Source organism: Neophocaena asiaeorientalis, unplaced genomic scaffold (genome assembly GCF_003031525.2).
Source record: "Neophocaena asiaeorientalis asiaeorientalis breed wild unplaced genomic scaffold, Neophocaena_asiaeorientalis_V1.1 scaffold177, whole genome shotgun sequence".
Lineage (NCBI taxonomy): Eukaryota > Metazoa > Chordata > Mammalia > Artiodactyla > Phocoenidae > Neophocaena > Neophocaena asiaeorientalis.
This window is the reverse complement of record NW_020172779.1, coordinates 13,348,700-13,362,036: the sequence shown is the minus strand read 5'-3', so window position 1 is coordinate 13,362,036 and position 13,337 is coordinate 13,348,700. Positions and strand designations below refer to the sequence as shown.

Here is a 13,337-nt window from a genome sequence, read left to right as displayed (position 1 = left end):
AATCTAGAGCCCGTGCTCCACAACAAGAGAAGCCACCGCAATGAGAAGCCCGCGCACCGCAACGAAGAGTAGCCCCCACTCGTTGCAACTAGAGAAAAGCCCGCGCGCAGCAACGAAGACCCAATGCAGCCAAAAATAAATAAATAAATAAATTTTAAAAAAAGAAGAAGAAGAATGACATATATGTGCTGATGAGTTTATAAAGAGCTCCGCCCTTCCATGTGTGCATTGCTGTTGGGGATGTGACTTGCTACAACCAACCTCTTCTGGAAGGAACATGGCAATATTAATTAAAATTTGAAATGTACACCCTATCCCTCGACAGTTCTGCTCTTGTGAATATATCCTTCCAGAGATAAAGTGATAGCACGTAAGAGCTTATGTATAAGAATATTTATTGCAGCACTGGTTTTTGGTAGCAAAAAATTGGAAGTGTCTCAGTAGAGGGATAGTTATATGAATTGTGGTAGAGTTTATTATGGAATATAATCACAATTAAAATAATTAGATTTAATTGTACTGAATTTCTCTATCTTTATTCAGTAGGAAAAAAGCAAGCCATGGAGTCTTATATGTAATACCACATTTGTTTTTTAATTATTTATTTATTTTGTTTGTTTTTTGGCTGTGTTGGGTCTTTGTTGCTGCACGCGGGCTTTCTCTAGTTGCGGCAAGCAGGGACTACTCTTCGTTGCAGTGCGTGGGCTTCTCATTGCGGTGGCTTCTCTTGTTGCGGAGCACGGGCTCTAGGCGCGCGGGCTTCAGTAGTTGTGGCTTGCGGGCTCAGTAGTTGTGGCTCGCGGGCTCTAGAGCGCAGCCTCAGTAGTTGTGGCGCATGGACTGAGTTGCTCTGCGGCACATGGGATCTTCCTGGACCAGGGCTTGAACCCGTGTCCCCTGCATTGGCAGGCGGATTCTTAACCGCTGTGCCACCAGGGAAGCCCCACATTTGTTTTTTTAAAAGTGAGAAAAGGGGAGAAATCCTTATTTGTGTATTTTTTAAGCGTAGAGAAAGTTTACACTACAGATTATTAACTTTGCTTGTTTCAAGGAGATGATTGGAGAAAAGGAAAGAAATAATACTTTTTATCTTTATACATCTCTGTAGTAGTATATGAATTATTTTTGTAATTTTAAAAACAAATGAAATTAAATTTGTGAAAGTGTGATTTGTGCTACAAAGTATGTGTAGGATAGTATAAAAGAATCACTTGCCCCTCTATGCCAGCACTATAATTTATGACATGTATTACATGGCTTTATTATTGCAGCTGTAGTTCATTGTTTTTTCATCCTTGTCGCATGGCCCATGCTGAGTCTTTTTTGTAGGAAGAAAGACTTGTTCCAGGAAAATTCACTACATGCAGTGAGCATTTTACTGAGCACTAACTATGTGCCAGGCTGAACGCTGGGGACTTGGTGTATAACAACAGATTACACAAGGCTGGGAACCCGCACATTGCAAGAGATTGAGAGTGAATGACAAGCTTGCCTGGGAGGTCACACTTGTTTTTGACCTTGAAAGAGGCAGGCTAGGCCTGGAATTGTGATGGAGCTTGGTGGACTGGGAACTTGGGCTAGGTTGTATAACTATAGTATAATAATACATATATTCAGGTTGTCCTGATGATTTCTCTAAGATCATGAGGGTAAACTGATAAACACAAGCTTCTCTGGATTCTTGGCATGGAAGATAACTTGCATAAAGATCTTAGAAGAGAAGCTAGGCTCCCAGGAAAGAGAATGTACTAAACTAAGGAAGTGAGACTTGCTTTGGAGTGAGAGATGGTACCTCCCATTTCATGAACAGGCAGCATAAGCCAGATACACAATGAGGCACATTATAGGGTTTTTTCATCCATTTCATGTAATAACTCTGTCAGGTAGGTATTATTGCAGTTAAGAAAGCAGAGTCAGAGACACTATAGAAATTGCTCTAGATCCGTGGCTGGTAAATGGAAGATCTGGGATTTGACCCACAGTTGTCTTACATATCTTGGAACCCTCCAAAAAATACTATAATGTTTGGATTCTCTTTGAATGTCCATCACATCAGAACTTCACCCTGGGTCTCAGGGTGAATGAAAGTAATAAAAGTGAAGATATTTTTAGGGACTTGTATGTACTTGCTAGATGTTATCCATTACAGTTCACGTATGAAGCTGAAGCCTGGAAAAGTTAGGTGCCTTTTCCAAGGTCACACATGGCCAGGCAGGGCCAGAGGGAGATTCAGACCCAGGTCTCTGTTCCACCCAGGACGGTGCCCCTCCACCAGGTGACGCCTCCAGGAACATTAGGTTGGGGCTGCTCTTTAGGAGGGATTTATTATGAGTGTCTTCCAAGCCTTATACTCATTAAACAGAAGTAATCCTTTGTGGTTTTCTCATGTTCTCTGTTGTTGTTACTGCTGCTGCTGTTCTCCCCAAAGAGCTTTCACAGTAATTATGACATCTTTACCTCTCAGTAATCAGCCTCCAGGAGTAGGCTGGGTGGGTATTATTAGACCTGTGTTCTAGATGAAATTAAAGCCCCTAAGAGCCTTAGTCGCCTGACCAGGGTCGTATGGTAGAGGCTGGAACTAAGACCCAGATTTTCAGGTCCCTCCATCACTTGGCATCTGGCTAAAATTAGAAGACATCTAGGGGCTCCAACACTTAGCCAAGCCTATTGGTTGATAGCATAGGCTTTGGGGAAATTCCCTGGCGGTCCAGTGATTAGGACTCAGCACTCTCATTGCCAGGGCCTGGGTTCCATCCCTGGTCTGGGAACTAAAATCCCATAAGCTGCGCAGCGTGACCCGGTGGGTAGGAGGGAAGGCACAGGCTCTGCAGTCAGCACGTGTCATCAGCTCTTATTAGCTGTGTGACCTGAGGCGACTTGTTTAACCTCCCTAAACCAGTTTCTGCATATATAAAAACGGGGTAATGTTAGCATGTTCTTGTGAGCATTGAATTCTCAGGAAGACTACCTGACACAGTTCCTGGCACATTAAGTCACCAAAAAATTTAGCTACAATTAATTGTTATTATTGCAGTTAATAACTGTTAACAAGTATTATTATGATAATTATATCATTGTCATTGTTATGGGCCAGGAGGTCTGATTCCCCTTTCTTTCTTGTTATTTATCATTAAGCCTTTCATGTAGTAGATTCCACATAAGTGTTTTTGGCACATATTCCCGTGTCTGTCAGTGGAAAAGGATGGGTTTGGAATCAAATGAAGTTGGGTCCTAACCTGGCTTCACCATTGTGTTTCCCTTTTCTTATCTGTAAAACAGCTGTCTTGCATTTTAAGGTATGCTCTGTGATGGATCTCACTACACAGTTGGTTCTTAATAAACGACAGTGTCAGAGAGTCAGCAGTGGGGTTGGCGGGCCAGTTGGGGAGGGTCTGTGAAAGTTTCCCAGTTTGGTAAAGTCTAACAGGGTGACAGTCAGGCAAGCTCCCCTCAGAGAAAGGCCTGTTTAATCATTGCTGTGCTTCGGAAAATTCTGAGAAGGGCCTCATTGGGAAATATACAAGGTATTTTTTAAAGAGTATTGAACTTTACTGTATTCCCAAGGCACTTGTTATTGCCAGCCGCTAGGAATGTGAACTCTGAGTGGGCGCATTGATTTCAGAGTACTGTTGGAAGCCCCTGCCACCCGGCCCAGGACGGCCAGCGTGCTGGTGTACCATCGTATTGTCCTTGTCATTGTAGAAATTTATTGAGTCTGTCATGTACCATTCAGTATCTTACTTAAACACTGCAGTACCTCTGTGAGGTCAATGCCATTATTATCTCCATTTTACAGGATGGGAATGAGGTTATAAAAAAAGTGAAGTTGCTGGATCAGTGCAATCACAAAGTATAAGTGATGGACCTGGAATTGGAATCTGAGTCTGTCTCACTTTAAGATATGGGGGAAAGTCCTCGGCTCAGAGGTTAAAAAGCCCTAATTTAAATTCCCTTATTTTTGAGCTGTATGGCCTTGGGCACATTTTTTGTATCTACACAATAAGGGTGATAACAGTACTTTTCTCGTAGACTTCTTTTTTTTCTTCAAGATTTCAAGTGAATTAAATTTATTTTGATGACAAGATTCTATGATTATTTGAGAAATTAACGAATACAGAGAAATAAAGGGATGAAGGAAAAGCAATGTAGATGATTGTTTCTGTTACTCATGACTGAATAGCCAACTACCCCAAAACATAGTAGCTTAAAGCATCTATTTTATTATCTCCATGGTTATGTACATTGACTGGGCCTATCTGGGTGATTCTCTTGCTGCTAAGCTGCAGTTATGGGAACAGATAACTGGTTGTCTCTTGTCTTTCTTGATAATAGACATACTAACAGATGTGAAGTGATACCTCGTTCTGATTTTGATTTGCATTTCCCTAATGATCAGTGATGTTGAAAACCTTTTAATGTACCTGATGGCTATTTGTATGTCTTCTTCAGAGAAAGTCTATTCAGATTCTTTGCCCATTTTTTAATTGGGTTATTTGGGGGTTTTTTTGCTCTTGAGTTGTATGAGTTCCTTTTATCAGATAATAGGTCATAATCTATTAATTTAATAATATAGCTAAAGATTTTTTAAAAAAAATTTTTTTTAATTGCGGTACGCGGGCCTCTCACTGTCGTGGCCTCTCCCGTTGTGGAGCACAGGCTCTGGACGCGCAGGCTCAGCGGCCATGGCTCACGGGCCCAGTAATTGTGAATGGGTCAGGTTTCTCTCTCACCCTATTTTTTTCTTTCCTTTTATTCTATCTCTGTCTTCGCCAGCTTCCCCAGCCCCTACTTTACCAGCTCCCTGAAGTCATCTAGCACTTGGGCGTAGCAAGCATGTTAAAACGGCTCATCTTCCTCACCGAAGTGTCCTGAGCCACGAGGCCATTTTCTCCCATGCCTGTGCGGTGCGCCCCCAGCCGGAGCCCTTTATCTCCGCCTCCTCCCCTAACGCCCTGAACTGACATTCCCTTCACATTGCTTACTCTGCTCTGTAATCTGTCCCTCCCTTCTGCCTCTGCCTCCACCAGGGGCCTGTCTCCTTGCCCTCCGTGCCTTTGAAGACCTGCTTGGTAAACCCTTAATTTTGTACAAAGGGATGCGTGTAGTTATATAATCTGTCGGGTGAATTGTCACTGTTAGCTTTGTAACGCGGTATGTAAGAAAAGACTTAAAACGTGAGACGTACGCCCCTATGTTGTTTGATATTAAACGCATCTCTATATTATAACTAATCATGGGTATAGAGGTAATATTAGCTGATCTCTTAGGCGCACGTGCCACATGCCGGGCACGAGCACCTGATGTTTAACTCCCATCATTTCTCCCCTCAAGAGAATTAGTAGTAGTATTCCAAGATACAGCTCACTAAGTTAGCTGCCATATTTTAAAACAGGCGACTACACTAGGACATTTTATACATGTGTGTATATGTAAACGTGATTAATACCTGTACACACACACTCTTACGTGTGTGCATATAGTTCTTCGGTTGTGGAATTGGCAAAACATACAGCACCCATGATCTAGCCTGTACGTATCCAGTCTCACCTTTTGCCTCTCTCTCACCACATTTTAGGTTTCACCTGCCCCACAAGCGTACTTCTTCCCTTGCAGAGTTCTGGTAAAGGTTAAATATGATATTGTGAAAAGCATTTGGGTCAGAGAAGGTTCTCAGCCAACTTCCTGTGGCCTCTCTCCCTGCCTTGGCCAAGTCCATCTTATTTTTTGATGAGTCTGTCGTCCCTCATAAAAGGAGAGCTTCTCGTAGTACTTTCTAACCCTACATGGAAATCCAAATTGAGGATAGTGGTTGTGTCTGGGGAAGGAGGGAAGAGACTGGGATTGGGTAGCAGGTGGGAGAGAGAGGACACACTCTGCCGTATTTTATTTCTTAACTGGCCAGTGGGTACATGGGTGTTTTATTAACTAAAGATTTTGATATATTTTATAATTTCAAGCAAACGAACACAAAGCCTACCACTTAGGTTTTACCTCCGAGACCCTTCCCTCGAAAGCAGTTGAAATGAACAGGCAGCTGAACCCCTTTTTTGCTGGCCTCCAGAAGCAGGAAAGGGTGTCAGGTGGAGTGGGGTTCTCCGGGGCAGGGTGAGGCCCTTTGGCCTGAGACAGAAGGTATCAGGGTGGGTCCAGCTTATGAGGGACATCAAAGGTGTGCATCCTGCCTGTGCAGCTGATGTGGCCTTTCTTTTGTGTTTCTCTGAGCCGCTTCTCAGAGTGAACCTGGGCAGTAACTGGAGCTGCATTTTTATCTTTTTTAATATCTCAGCCTGAAATGCCGGCATCCACTGTAGGCATCATGCATTTTTAATGTGGCAATGATTAGAAGGTTGCTAGGGCCTCATTTCATTTCATTGGATGCTGTGACGCTTGTTACCTTCGTCGTATTTCGACTTCTTCCTGGGACGTTCCCCAGTCCAGGCTCATACTGTCGCTCCCATGCAGTTATTGAGGGTGTGTTTGAGAGTGCAGTATTTTTAAATTATTTGTTGTTCAATTACTGAACAACCTAGGAGACTTAAGAAGTGAATGCTTCTTAAATTCCTGAAAGGGAAATCGACGAATCCAAGTCAGCAGCTCAGTAAAGCTAGCTTCATAAGCCGAGCTCACTGAAACACATGCAGTGGTGTTTGTTGTGTGGGGATGCAGAGGTGAGCCAGAGGGAACCCCTGCCTCTCGTGGTCCGGTGGCAGGGAAAGAGCTGTACTTACACAAATGTATGATGTAGTGGAAGATACTGCAGTAGAGGTACAGAGAATTATGGGCAAAGAAAGATTATTGCCAACTAAGGGAAGGCTTTGAAAAGAAAGAGCTGTTGTATGAATTAAGCCCTTAAAGGTATGATTTTGATAGATACTTTTTTGTTCATTTATTTGTTTAATAAATATCCTACACCTACTGTGGGCCTCTGTGTAAATTCATGCTTCCCTGTACTCCACGACAAAGGAAGAGAGCCGTGCAGAGCTGAGCACAGGCATCTGAGATGCTGCCACGTGAAGGTGGTACACACCACCTCCACTCGTATTTCCCTGGTCAGGGCCTTGTTACTTCAGGGTGTGGGGATGTGCACTATCCCTTCCCATAAGCCTGCAAGGGTTGGGAACCTGGATAGCCATGATGAATAGCAGTGTCTGCCCCGAGAGTCACGAGATGAGATGCACAGTTTACCAGGATCACACTGGGTGCTGTACTGGAAACGGCCTGTAGGGGAGCAAGAGCTGCAACAAAGGAACTTTTGCAGGAAGGTTTGCAGTGATGGAGGCAAGAGATGATGTTGGATAAGGTTGATAGTCATGTGGGTGGTGAGCCGTCAGATTTCAGTAATATTTTTAAAGGTAAAGGCCAGTGGATTGCATCTGGGGTATGAGAAGGAAAAATCAGGTATGACTTGATGGGTTTCAGCCTGAACAACTATAGGAATGTATTTGGCATTAACCCACTGAGATATGGAGGCACTGTAGAAAAAAGAGAGTTGGGGCAGAGCATCAGGGTTTGTTTTTAGCAAGTTAAGACTGAACACTAGGAGATATTGAACAGGCACTTGATATATGTCTGCATTCAGGGTTGGATCTGGGCTGGGAATATCAGTTTGGGAGTTGTCAGCTGATAGAAATTACTTAAAGCCATAAGATTAGGTGAGATCCCATGAGAGTGGGCATCAGTATAGAAGAATAAAGGCCCAAAGACTTGAGGCCAGGGAGATGAAGAACCAGCAAAGACGATGATGGAGAGGAACAGCCATGAGGTGGGAAGAGTCAAGAGAGTGTGATATCCTGGAAGCCAAGTAGAGAAAGCGTTTTGAGGAAGGAATTATTATTACTTATGGAGCATTCACTCTATTGAGAAACTTTTGTATATTTTTTATCAACTCATCAGCACCACAGTCTTGTAAATATTGGTCTCCATCTCATAGATCAGAAAACCAAAGCTCAGAATGGGGAAATTTATTCACAGATATTGTATTGATACCTTTCACGTGCCAGCTAGGATAATAGCCATGGAAGTTAAAAAACTTAAGGTAGCAAGCTCATAGGTAGTGAAACCAGTCTTGAACTCTAGACTGTCTGATCTACACCTGCACATTTTGCATCAAGAGATGATGTGTGAAAAAGCATTGTATAAATGCTGTTCCTCGGACCTGGGTCTTAGACAAAATTAAAGGAAATTAAGATTAATTGCAGAGAAAGAAACATGTTAGAACACATGGATTTTTCTTTTGCATTCCAAGGTTGATTTTTCTAAGGAGAATTTTCTCCTTGTTTCCTGACAATCATAGTTTCTTAATTGCTTGAAAATGTGATGATAATTTGACCCCTCAATGTTTGGTGAGTCTGTGGATTAGTTGGGATATAAATGAACTCAATGCTCTGATAGAAAAAGTGGAAACCGCCTTTGATAGAGTGAGTGAGACCACTCAGCACACTGCCAACCACCTTGTAGACATGTTCAATAAAGAACTGATGGAGTTTCTTTGCTTTCCTTTTGAGAGTTTCTAGTGATCGATGTTCAGAGTAACTTGTCATTGTGTCAAATAGCAGCTCAGACTCCTTTTTCTTCTTCTTTTCAGATCATGTACAAAATGAAGAAAACTATGCACAAGTTCTTGATAAGTTTGGAAGTAATTTTTTAAGTCGAGACAACCCAGATCTTGGCACCGCTTTTGTCAAGTTTTCTACTCTTACAAAGGAACTGTCCACACTGCTGAAAAATCTGGTAAGCCATTTCATAAAATATATATTTTTTTAATTACAGCCTGATCAAGGTATAGTAAGATCATAAAGAGAACAACATAATAATCTTCTCCCAACACTTGATCCTGAGGGCAAAAAATAAAAATAAAAGTCTTTTCAGTCCTCGGTATGGAGTCACATTTAAGGAAAATACCACTGTGAAATGCCTAGAATTTGTACCTCCGCCCCAGCTAATAGCAGGGTAGGTTTTTTGAATCTGAGAGAAACTTGTTAACCTGAACTCTCTTCCACACTCTCCCATTGTTTTGCTTTTGTGTTTGTTTAGATAAGTTTTAGTAACTCTTGCATTTTAATTAGTTGAAAGAGTGATGATTTTTTTTTGTTTCAAACATACATGTCACCCTTCACTTGTGTGAAGACCAGCATGCATTTTGGTCGCTGATTTACAAATAATTAACCTCTCCCAACTCCCCATATCCTTTTAACACCCTCCCAATAAAAAAGATTTTAAGATTTGGGGAATCTGTGGTTTCAGAAGTAGATGCTGACAAGAAGAATCCCTAAAAATCTGAGACACTGGAGCTGCTGACCTAGGAGCAGACACAGATGGAGGTGGGGGGACCCATTGGGCAGGCAGTGTTGTCTGGGTGTCCCCAAATTGTGCCCATTACCCTCCCTCACCCTCACACTGCGTTCCTGTCAAGAAAGGTTCGTTCTGTGTAGCACAGCTACCACACTTGTGTGTGAGTTAATTTAATCAAGTCTCTCTTCCCCTAAGTCCCAAGACATAGGAGCAGTGGGAGGTTGAAAGATGCCAAAGGAAAAGTATATCATACTTTTGTTGGCTCCTTCCTGAAAGAGAGGAGCTGTTTCCTCCTCTTCCTCTTGCCAGTCTCAGCATTGCATCTTTGCCTCCTTTAAAGATCCAGAACTCAAGCTTAAGATGTCTTGACCCTGGGTCAGTTACTCATATCAAATAGGCGTCTGTGGTCTTACATGAGACTAGTGTTACAAATCTGCTTGGTACAAATGGCTGTCTTCCAGATGTGAATACACTCTATTGGAAAATAAAGACTACCTTTCTATAGTAAATTAACCTGGTTATTTGACCAATCAGAATATTCTTTTTTTTTCTTATCCCACTAGATAAGTATATGTGTGTGTCTGTCTCCCTGACAATTTACTTCTGTTTGATAGTTTATGCCACTGGATTAGTCTTATGCAGTGACAGCTAATCTTAAAGAAAATAAAGGCTGAAAATAGAAATATGTCTTCTTTTCAGAAATTTGAGAAAGGATGGTATTTAACTTAGGGCCTATGTATTCCTACACTTTGGGGTTTATTTGACAAACCCATGATATTTCTGTAAATCTTAGATTATGTGAATCTCTTTGATTCAGATGAGGCCTCCCATTTCTCCTTCCTCTGGGTACTGCCTGCCTTTTTGTGGGTGGCATTGCTCAGAGGTACTATGGTGGGAAGAAAAGAAGTGAAAGAAGATTCTGACAGTTCGCTTCGGTAATAACTGGTAAACGGCTACTAGTGAGGGAGGACGTTCTGTTTTCCCTGAGATGGGCGTTTTTACAGGAATATCTTGCTAACCTTTAGTTTCCAGGAGCCCAAATGTATGTGGCTTAAGTCAGTAGCCATCACTTCCACGTTTCCTGGGCCAGTCCATTTCCACACTTCCCTACCCTGTAGGTTCCTTCCATGTGTAGGGATTTGTGTGTGGATTTCATGCCGTCCGCACGAGTCAGTGGCCATTCAAGCATCAGTCGTTGTCTATGTTTGCTTAGCTCTGTATGGAACTACAGAAACAACTGTAGCTACAGAACTAATAACTACGGAAACAACTGGTAGTTACTGAACGCTCGGAGGAACCTGGCAGTGTGCTTTGTGTGGACTTATCATTTAACAATTCACAACAGCCCTGTGGTGGTTTTACCTTTAACCAGGACGTGCGCACTGAGGCACACTGAGATTATGTCTGTGACTTGTTCAGGTGCGCTGTCGGTAAGGAGGTGGAGCCCAGCATTCTGTCGCTGCATCCATCGTCTTTCCCAGCCTACTCTGCACTGCCTGGCACCTCGGCTCTGGTTGTCTTTTTTTTTTTTGCGGTACGCGGGCCTCTCACTGTCGTGGCCTCTCCCGTTGTGGAGCACAGGCTCTGGACGCGCAGGCTTAGCGGCCATGGCTCACGGGCCTAGCCGCTCCACGGCATGTGGGATCTTCCCGGACCGGGGCACGAACCCATGTCCCCTGCATTGGAAGGCGGACTCTCAACCCCTGCGCCACCAGGGAAGTCCCGTCTGGTTGTCTTCTTTCCCTAAACATAACCCAAGCTGCAGGCCTCCTCCTTCCAGAAGTCTAAGAAAGAAAGAAAAGAAATTGCTGGAAGATTTCATTCAATTAATTTAAAAAACAAAAACAAAACCATTTTCCCTTAAAAGAAGGTGGTGGCAGGGAGTCCCCTGGTGGCCTAGTGGTTAGGCTTCTGGGCTTTCACTGCCATGGCCTGGGTTCAGTCCCTGGTTGGGCACCTGAGATACCGCAAGCCGTGCGGCCCGGCCAAGAAAAGAGAAGGTGGTGGCATTTCCAATGAGGGAGCAGGTTAGAAGAATCAGTGTGTATTGTAGCTGGTTACTAAGGGAACACTCTTCTGATTGAATAAAGTCAGTCCCAGGAGTTCGTAAGACCCGACAACAGCCAGCAGCTTAATGCTTCCCTTTTCATGTTTTGCCAGGAAAGGGAAGAGCAAACCAGGAAGATTGACGGGGTCACGCCCCAGAGCAGAGGGCGGAGAGGAAGCCAATCCCCTCGGGGAGGGAGGGGTTTCTGAGTCAGTTGCAAGCACCTTCAGGCCCCAGATGAGTTTGGGGGAGCACCCCCTGGGAAGCTGTTTTTCTCAGGAGATTCTTGAAAATCCTATTCTCTTAGGCTAGTGAAGGCTGGAAACATTAAGCAGTAATGGATACAGTTGAAATTTAGAAAGTAAGATTTTAAAAAAGGTACCTTGGTATATTTTAGACTTCCTAAATTGTATCCTCAGTTGAACCGGCAGATATCCAAATGTCTGTTGTGTTGAGGTCTATAGTCAATCCTGAAAAATGTCATTTTCTAATTAAGATATTGCTCACGATGGGTATTTTAATAGTTTATATTAAAATATTTATTTTTATGGAGGAAAGGGTCGGTTTTGGGGTCAGGTCTAGTGCTCTGCTTTTGACTGACTCTAGGTAGGGAAAACTTTTATTAGTCGTGTTACTTTTAGGCAATCAGTATTATAAGTATATTGTGTTTGGGAGTTTCTGAAGGGTTGGTCCTGAAAAACATCAATGTACTAAGTGCCGGTGACTCTCTCAGTCACCATTTAGATGTTTGTTTTTCTAAACATTCAGTGAGCGTGGAAGGTACGATGATCAAGTGAGAGGTTACATGCACACTCCCAGGAGCTGCCCAGATGTCGGTGTTAACTTCACATGGACTGAGGCTGGCTTTTTATTAGCCAGCTTGTAACCTCTTGCATCTTTGAGCTTTTTTTCTGGTTGCGCTGGGTCTTAGTTGTGGCAGGCGGGCTCCTTAGTTGTGGCATGTGTGTGGGATCTAGTTCCCTGATGAGGGATTGAACACGGGCCCCCTGCATTGGGAGCGCGGAGTCTTATCCACTGCGCCACCAGGAAAGTCCCTAACCTGTAACTAATAGACATCTGAGTACTGCACTGAGCCAGGTTCAAAGAAACTTGCTTTTCTTACTGCCTAGAAAATAGTTTTTATAAAAAGGTCATAATACAGGATGGGAGAGTTCGTGCATTGTAAGTGGTGGGAGGAATATAGGTTTTGGTCGCTATCGGACCTGGACTCCCAACTCCCAGCTCCCAGCTTTCTAGCCTAAGGCAAATCACTTAACTTCTCTAATGCTAGTTTCCTTATCTGTAAAAAGAAATTATAGTATCTGTTTCTTGGTAGTGGTGGGACTTGATCGAGATCCTGGAAGTAAATCACCAAACATAACGTGGAATTTGCTATGGAATTTGCTTAACAAATACAAGCTTTTATTATTATTTACATCTTCTTGCTTGATCTTTATGGCAGCCCACCGTGTAATGGCAGGTATGGATAGTCATATCCCATTTTGCAAATAAGTGCATCAAATCTTCAAAAAATAATATGCCTGGGAAGTAGTGGAATTAGAGCTTGAGCTCAAGTTCCCTGACTATGGATCATGCTCATGTGGATTCATCAGTGCTGCGTCCACAAATTACAAAAGTCGTGATGTTGCCTCTATAGACTGTGGGTGCTAACGGCCCATCTGACATGGTGACTGGAACCTGTACCAGTAGTCGTCCAACTCCTGTTTCTCCTTAGCTTGCAAAGTACTATCTTCTCTACTTTTTCCTTTGGGTTTCCCTCATTAGTGAATTACATATATTATATTGGAAGAGTGTTAGCCAGTAGTTCTCAAACTTGGGTGTTAGGACCCCAATCTTAAAAATGTTCGAGAACACCAAAGAGTTTGTGTTTATGTGGACTATTTCTATCCATGTTTACGGTCTTAGAATTTAAAACTGAGGAATTTTTTAATGTATTAATTCATTTTGTTGCAGTATGTTGTTTTACTTGAAGTAGACA

General features: G+C 42.9%; 1 protein-coding gene across 1 annotated transcript in view; it reads left to right on the top strand.

Annotated features, from left to right (window-relative positions):
* The window catches only part of ASAP1 (ArfGAP with SH3 domain, ankyrin repeat and PH domain 1), a 145,315-nt gene that overhangs the window by 14,889 nt on the left and 117,089 nt on the right, over window positions 1-13,337 (top strand). The window contains exon 2 of the mRNA XM_024741265.1: window positions 8,585-8,730. The gene's annotated coding sequence lies outside the window, so the exon portion shown is untranslated. The remainder of the gene's footprint in view (window positions 1-8,584; window positions 8,731-13,337) is intronic.